Raw genomic sequence first — 8,166 nt, forward strand, 5'->3', positions numbered from 1 at the left:
AACTTTAGACATGATTGATCATGGCCTCAGACTGTCTCTCAATCAGCGGGCCCCTCAAGCATTCAGGTGGCATGAATGAGGAAGGGGCCAACATGAGACATATTTAGCCCTCATTAGCCTATAAATGAACAGAAAGAAAAAATCTGCTTAGTTTAACCAAAACTGACATCTGATAAAAATGGAATTTTGAAATCGAACAGGGAAATGTAGCTGTTAAGATGCTAAAAGCAAATGTGTTCGATGGTATTTATTCGGCTTTCCAGCCGTTCCTCGGAATGCCTCTAGATCAGACTGAGATTACAGCCTTCGAACCAACAAACCCAGACCCGCTGACTTTATTCAGTGCGTTTGGAGGGAGGCCACAGAATCTGCTACACTCTACTTTCTTCACAATCTGTAACCGTTTAGTGATGGCTTCACAAAATTCAATTTTCTGGTGAAAGGCTACAGCATTTCCCTCTCCATGTGCTAGAGACTATCAAATTATTCATCCCCTCCATTCGAGGTGGTCTCAGGAGAGAGTGAGGTCTAAATCTTCAGTTCCTGGTAAATACAAAACAGAGCTTCCATTAGCAAATGAAGGATGCAAAGCAGAAGCTTAATTTTGGTTTGTACCTGCAAATCACCAAGCAGCAGCTCAGCCAGGCCCCCTGAACCCAGTAAGACCAGAGTCAACTAGCATTCTTTAAATGGAATCCTGGAAGTCCTTTTCTCTTCTGGCATATTCCCTCTCCTGGAGCACGTTGTCCAGCAATTAAAGGTCTTGAATTCACGCAGAGTGCCTGTTGCACGGGTGAAACCGCACACAGAACATTGGGAGGCACACGGCGGCATCAAGTACTGTAATTAAGAAAATTGTCTTCATGCTTTTCTATGAATATGAATGACTGCATAAATGGCAGAGCAACGCGCGGCCTCTTCATTAGGAAGAGAGTCTGATGCTGGAGAGGCTCGTCTCTAGGAGATCCGAGAAGGCTTGCGAGAAAGAGTCAGAAGCTAGTGAATCTCAGTAAAATGTAGGAGCCCAGATACTTGCCAATAGAAACATAAAAATGGATGAAACTTGCAGCTCGGGTGCAGTTGCTGACACATTACCCTGGGTCAGAAAGAGGACAGAAAGCGCCACGGCAGAAAGTCATGGCTGAAAGGCCCCTGGGGAAAGTGCCAGATTGTGCTCTAGACGGGGGATTTCCGCATTATCGACTACCTGGCCTCAGCACTGCTCTTCATCCTTCCGGTAACTTCTGCCCGACCAGAACAGTTTTGAACCCTCCTGTGTTCACCCTGTTGTGCTTCACCTGACAGCGGGGCTGGTACACGCTGTCAGTTCTGAAAAGAGCTGAGGATGAGTGCAGAGAGGCATTGGCCTGGGCTCGCAGAAGCACCCCATGCCTGGCTGGCGAAATGGAGCAAAGTCTTGGTCAAGGGTGAAGGGAGAACAACTCTCTAAAGCTTGATATGTAAGGGAAGCCGTCTTAGATTTCGAAGTCAGCGTGACTGTACATAAACTTTGCTTAAACCAAAAGCCTCATTTGTGGCCCACCAAGCATGCATTGAACGCCTGCTGTATGAATGAATAGCCTCAGGGAAAACCATCTTGTCCATCAAAGCTCCTCCTCCCTGCATTCCTTGATCTTAAAACTGGTGACTCCTGCCTATATGTTATTCTATAATCTTTTGAGCTTTTACAAGGTGTAAAAAGTCTATAACTATAAAAAACTGTCCATTCTCCAGAGTACTCTGTTGGTCATGAACATTGTGCTTCCTGGGCAGCTGTCCTAACTTGGGCTTGAAGAAAATCCCTTTCTTTCTTTTAGAGATTTAAAAGATTTGTTCATTTGCATCAAGAAGGATCACCTTGAGAAGAGCCATGAGGAGACACTGAAGACCAAGGAAGTAGATCTGGGGGGAAAATGGAGTCCAACATGACAGGGACAAAGGAACAGCCAAGAAAGAGGAAATAGGGCTCATTGCTTGGATAGTGTTTGTACAGAAAAGGAACAGCTATGTGGTTCTAGCTCAATCTCGCTAGTAGACTTGGTGACGTGTTCTAAAGCAGTCCCCAGATGCATTTTACAATGATCTTGGATTTCCCTGAGTTCAGTCTTTCAGTTTGAAAAGGCTTCCTAAAGTCTTACAAAAATGGGACGCCTGGGTGGTTCACTCAGTTGAGGGTCTGCCTCTTGATCTCAGGGTCATGAGTCTGAGCCCCATGAGTTCGAGACCCCACCCCGTGCTGGGCATGGAGCCTACTTTAAAAAAAAAAAGTGTTGCAAAAACATTTAATAAACTCATGCATCTGGTGTTCATTGCAAAGAAATATTTATAATAGGGAAAAATTAGAAGCCATCTAAAAATCCAGCATTAGAAGATTAATTATGGTAGTCTCATACTTGGAATTTCATGGGACAATTAAAATGATACAGTATTTGTGTCATGATCTGATTTTCCATGCTTATTTATGTTTATAATTTGAATATGTTACTTTTATGTAAGTGTTTAAATTCCTTTACCAGGAAAGAATTACTTGGACAGCCCCCTTGTTGTTGTTGTTTTGTTTTGTTTTTTTATTGTTGTTGTTTCTTGTTTTTCCAGTGTGGGAAAGTGAGCACTCTTAGATTCGTGTAGCTGAATCAGGTCATGATCTCAGAAGAGTTACTTAGGAATCCAGAGGGCTTCTGGGAGACAAGGGGTCACAACCCCAGTACTCCTCCCCTGAGACAAGAATTCAGAGGCCTGATGACACTTTCTGGGATTGTGCTGACCAGGTTTCATTGGCTGGCACTAGCAAGGAGGCACCTGAAATAAATTTACCTGACTGAAGGAGCTGCTATGCAGGCTTTGGGCTGAGCCTTAACACCAGAGCCTAACAGCTTGTGTGGCAGGGCTGATTCTGCCCATTTGTCTGCAGCCTGGCCCTGGGAAACAGTGACCTCGCTGAGAGCACAGTCACCTTGGGAATCCAAGCATGGAATGTGGAGGAAGCAGAGGGAAGATACGCAGCCCCTCTTTTTTTTCGATTCAAAACTGGCCGGCTCAGGCTCGCGCCCCCATGGACCGAGTTCTGCGGGACTCCACACCCACGGATCTCCACAACGGCTTGAATCTGACTGTGTAAAAAGCACCCAGGACAGTGCCCGGCTTCCAGTAAGTACTCAATAAACAGCAGGCCCTTTCCAGTTGGGAGCTGATAGCAAATTTATGAACAGCTCCTTTTCTTAGGAATAAGCAGAGTAGAAGATTTCTAGCCACAGTTCTGAATACGGTATGCTTTCTATTGCTCACCCCCTTCCCTGGAAAATTAGCCCTTCGTGTGCATTATTTTTAATTTATATCTAATTGTTATGTGGTGTGATAATTATGCAAATCACTAAATGAGTCAGAGTAAGTTTTGTTTGACTGTAACATAAAATTTCATAATTTCTCAGTCTTCATAATTAGATGTTTCTATAATATATCAGTTGGTATGGTCTCCACTGTAGTAACAGAAGCCATGACTCATCCAGGCTCTGACAATAGGAACTTTAGGATTCACATAGCAGGAAGTACAGTGGTCAATTGCAGAATGATTTGATTCAGGGGCTGAAGCTATCACATCAGGCACCCAGATTTTTCTAACTTTTTGCTCTGCTGTCTGCAGTGTTTGCTCTGTCCTAAGGGTCCTTCTTGTGTTGGTCATCAGATGCTTGCCAGCAGCAACGATAGCAACACGGTTTCCTGTTGACATCTAGGAGAGAGCGAATCACTGCCCAAGGACGGACTATGTCTTTCACTTTATTAGGAGTCAAAAACATCAGAAGCCCACTCCTGCATCATGAACAGCTGTGGAGGGAACACCACGTGCCGGCTGCTTTAGGTTAATTATTACCCACCGTGGCTCAGGGGGTTGCGTCAGTTTCCTCTGAATCAGCAGCGAGGGGCAGGAGTGAATACCTGAGCAAAATCAGGATTTCGGTAGGGAACAGGAAAGAGCGATGAATGTTAGGTAGCTAGCCCCAGCCCCTAGCTTAGTAGCTGTGGGGGAAGATTATTTTTCTGAGGAAATGGGTGTAAGAAAAAAAGGAGCTCTGGACCAAAAATCTCCTGGGAATAGCTTACACAGAAAATTGCAGGCACACCTCTATATTTTGAGCAACTTGAGAGAGCAGCTTTCTAAAAGTCTAAAAGTATTTCTGTCATCAGTTTGTGAGTAGTGTGAAAACGAAAAATGGTTATGGTCATTTTCCTTCGTCGATGCCAGTAGTGCTGTGCTAAATTCAAAATACCCCATTGTACTCACACGAGAAGGCGTTCCTTACCTCGTCCTTCATTGGGGATGAGCGTCTTACAATGAGGCTTTTAGATCATCTCCAGGAAATCGATTGCTGGTGACCTCACCCTGTCAGCCATTCAGACACAGCTGGACACCCTGTGAGCCCTCAGCCTGGGTTTCCATCCCGTACCCCTAGTGTTCTCCAGCATTAAAAACAGAAATAAACCAGAGTGATCAAATGGCCCACATATATTCAAATCTAAGCTGCACACTGAAGAAATTGAATAAATGATTGTTCAAGCTAAAATCCACTTCACCTATTGGAAGAATTGATGTGATCTGATTAAAGCTTAGTCTGCTGGACTCCAAAAACCAGTTGTTGTTGTTTTTTTAAATCAGACTTTGTGAACTAAGGCAGCTATTTGAATTTATAAATCCTTCAGATATCAGCTACCTGTAAGAAGTAGCTTCTGAGTTTGCTTAGATTATACCTTCTCCAGTTCATAAACCCATACCAACTGGAGTCAGTGACTGTATAAATTATGAAAGCTCTTATTAAGTAATTTATTAAGTATCTACTGTGTATCAGGCACTGTGCTAGGTTACCCCATCCTCAATTGTGAATTGACATCTGTATAGCTATAATGAAGTATGCTTTTTTTTTTAAAGATTTTATTTATTTATTCAACAGAGATAGAGACAGCCAGTGAGAGAGGGAACACAAGCAGGGGGAGTGGGAGAGGAAGAAGCAGGTTCATAGTAGAGGAGCCTGATGTGGGGCTCGATCCCACAACGCCGGGATCACGCCCTGAGCTGAAGGCAGATGCTTAACCGCTGTGCCACCCAGGCGCCCCTGAAGTATGCTTTTTAACCTATAGATGTGTAAAGTGCTTTGGAATCATACAGACTTAAGTGGTCAATTCAGGACAGCCCTTACAGAGAAGACAACATTTAAGAAAGGTCTTTAAATAAAATCTCAGAGCATCTGGTTGGATAAGTCAGTTAAGCATCCAACTCTTGATTTCGACTCAGGTCATGAAATCGGTTGTAAGATTGAGCCTCTGATAGGGCTCGGCGCTGGGTAGGGCTCTGCAATGGGGGTGGAGCCTGCTTAAGATTCTCTCTCCCTCTGCCCTTGTCCCTCCCCTCCTCCATCTCTTAAAAAAAATGTAAAATCTTGAGATAGGGAAAAGAGCTGAAAAATGCATTTTGAGAAAAAGGGAATTTTATGGGCAAAAGCACAAAATGTGAATAAGCATGACAATGTCAAACAATGTTAATGTGGAGAAAAATGGTTAAGATGATTTCAGGAAAGAAATTGGTTGTAAAGGAATCAATAGATAACAAGATTGAGATTCTAGAGACACAGGTTTTAATCTTTATTCTGCCACTTTATATTCTATGTCTCTTTCTTCATCTGTAGATTACTGACGTTAATCTCCCTTAAATGTTTCATGAGATGAACCCTGACCACATTGTGGCAGGTAGCGCCCTGCCCTAGACCCGCTCCTTTTCTACGAGCCCCAGCCTCCCCTCCATCTGCTCTCAGGGGGATTTGGACACTGGCCTCTGTCCCCGTGTTACCTAGCACCAATACGCAGCAAAGAGAGGGTAGAACTATGTTTTGAACAGTTAATTGACTACTGGGGATAAAATAGGTAAAGGTAATGCTTGATTGAATCCTAGACAGTCGTAGAAAATAGCTGTGAAGGAAACTTTGAGGTCAACTGAAAAATCTGAGACTCTGGATTCCATCATGTAACTGTATCAATGATAACTTTTCTGATTTTGATCAGTGCACTGTCGTTATTTAAGATGACATCTCTGTTATAAATAGTTCGATGAATGATTTAGAGGCAAAGTGGTATGATGTCTCCAGTTTATTCTCAAGTGAGTTGGAAAGAATTATAAATAAATGTAAATATAAATGTAAATGGGTATACAGGAGTTCTGTATTGCAATTTTTTTCTTAAAGTAGAGTTGACATGCAATGTTTGGTTAGTTTCAGGTGTACAACATAGCGATTCAACAATTCTACATGTCATGCAATGCTCACCCCCGTAAGTGTAGCTGCCATCTGTCATCCTACAACACTATCCAATATTATTGACTATCTACTCTATGCTGTACTTATCATCCCTATAGCTTGACTTCATAACTGGAGGGTTATGCCCCTTAGTCCCCTTCACCCATCTTGCCCATCTACCTGACCTCCTCTCCTCTGGCAACCACCAGTTTGTTCTCTGTATTTGTGATTCTAATTTGTTTTTTATTTGCTTTGTTTTTTAGATAAATTTTACATAAAATATTTTTTCTTTTTTTTCTTCCTTTCTTCTTTATTTTTTAGAGAGAGAGAGAGAGGCGGGGAAGGACCAAGGGAAAGGGAGAGAATTTTAAGCAGGCTCTATGCCCAGCACAGAGCATGACATTGGGCTCGTTCTCACAACGATGAAATTATGACCTGAGTTGAAATCAAGAATTGGACACTTAATGGACTGAGCCACCCAGGCACCCCTAAAATATATATTTTAGATGTCTAACTATAGATAAATAATATAATATGTATACAGGAGTTCTTGCTTGCAATTTTTATGTAAGTTTTGAATCAGAGAAAAATAAAATATCATTTTATTTTTTTAAAGATTTTATTTATTCATTTGACAGAGAGAGAGAGCAAGCAGAAGTAGGCAGAGCCAGAGGGAGAGGGAGTTAGTAGCAGGCTCCCTGCTGAGGAGAGAGCCCGATGCAGGGCTCGATCCCAGGACCCTAGGATCATGACCTAAGCCGAAGGCAGATGTTTAACCGACTGAGCCACCCAGGCACCCCTAAAATATCATTTTATAAAGGACATTAAGGTACCATACTATCCAATGAGCTATTAATTCATTTCCTCCTCCCATCATAGCATGCCGATAGCTGCCCACCCCGTCACTCCCAGCGCTAATCCTGCCTGCCCTGAAAAATTGATGAAATTCTTGTTATTACCTAATTCCTACTATGTGAATTGTTACTCACTTAATTTGACCTTAACTTTTTTCAAACCAGCATTCTTCTTCAGTACATTTCGCTCCTTCCCCTGATTCCTAGTGTTTTGGTAAAAGTCTTATAACCAATAAGAAACCATAAATGAATGTGCTACTTGGCAGGAGAAGCTACTCAGACTTTTCATTCACCGAAGTCCTCTCGATTTCAGTTTCATATGCAAAGTGGAGATATTAATTCCCTCCAAGTTAGGAATTTACATATTTTAATTTTTACAGCAGAACAAAAGATAGACTTGCATGGTAGCAGCCTTCTTGTCTTCTCTGACTTGTTCCTTAGCCCCAAACTGTAGTGAGGTTTGAGGCCCCTTGGCTCATATTATTATGCTCTCTCCTGGAGCACTTTCCATCCGTGGCAAAATGAACGCTGAACTTCATCTGTCTGCAGCACACCATGGAATGAGGCAGATAACGGGCTATTTCAGAGCAAGCCGGAGTGACAAATGGTACTTCAAAAAGGTAACAAAGAATGTTTGACTTTTTTATGCATCTCATGATTTGAGTACTCGGTTTCAGAGATCGCTAATGAAAAATTCATTTTACAATGTTGTATTTGAAGGCAGTGTGGCTCGGTTTGCTTCTGAACTTGCATCCCAGAGTAAATTTTTTAAGATTAAAAGAAATCCTAGAAAAATGGGGTTTTTACTTTTTCTAAAATTATTTTTATTTCTTAGACTTTTTAAAAATAATTTTTATTTTTAAAAAATAAGGAAGGAACACAATTTTATTGAAATATAAGTTTAAAAAAGCAGAATCATAGAAAGCAAAAAAAAAAAGAGAAAGTACATTGCCTCATCTCAATTCAAGCCCTAAAGGTAACCACTATTAACACTTTAATGTGATTTTTAGTCTTTTCTGTGCAGAGAGAGAGAA

Source organism: Ailuropoda melanoleuca, chromosome 9, assembly GCF_002007445.2.
Source record: "Ailuropoda melanoleuca isolate Jingjing chromosome 9, ASM200744v2, whole genome shotgun sequence".
Lineage (NCBI taxonomy): Eukaryota > Metazoa > Chordata > Mammalia > Carnivora > Ursidae > Ailuropoda > Ailuropoda melanoleuca.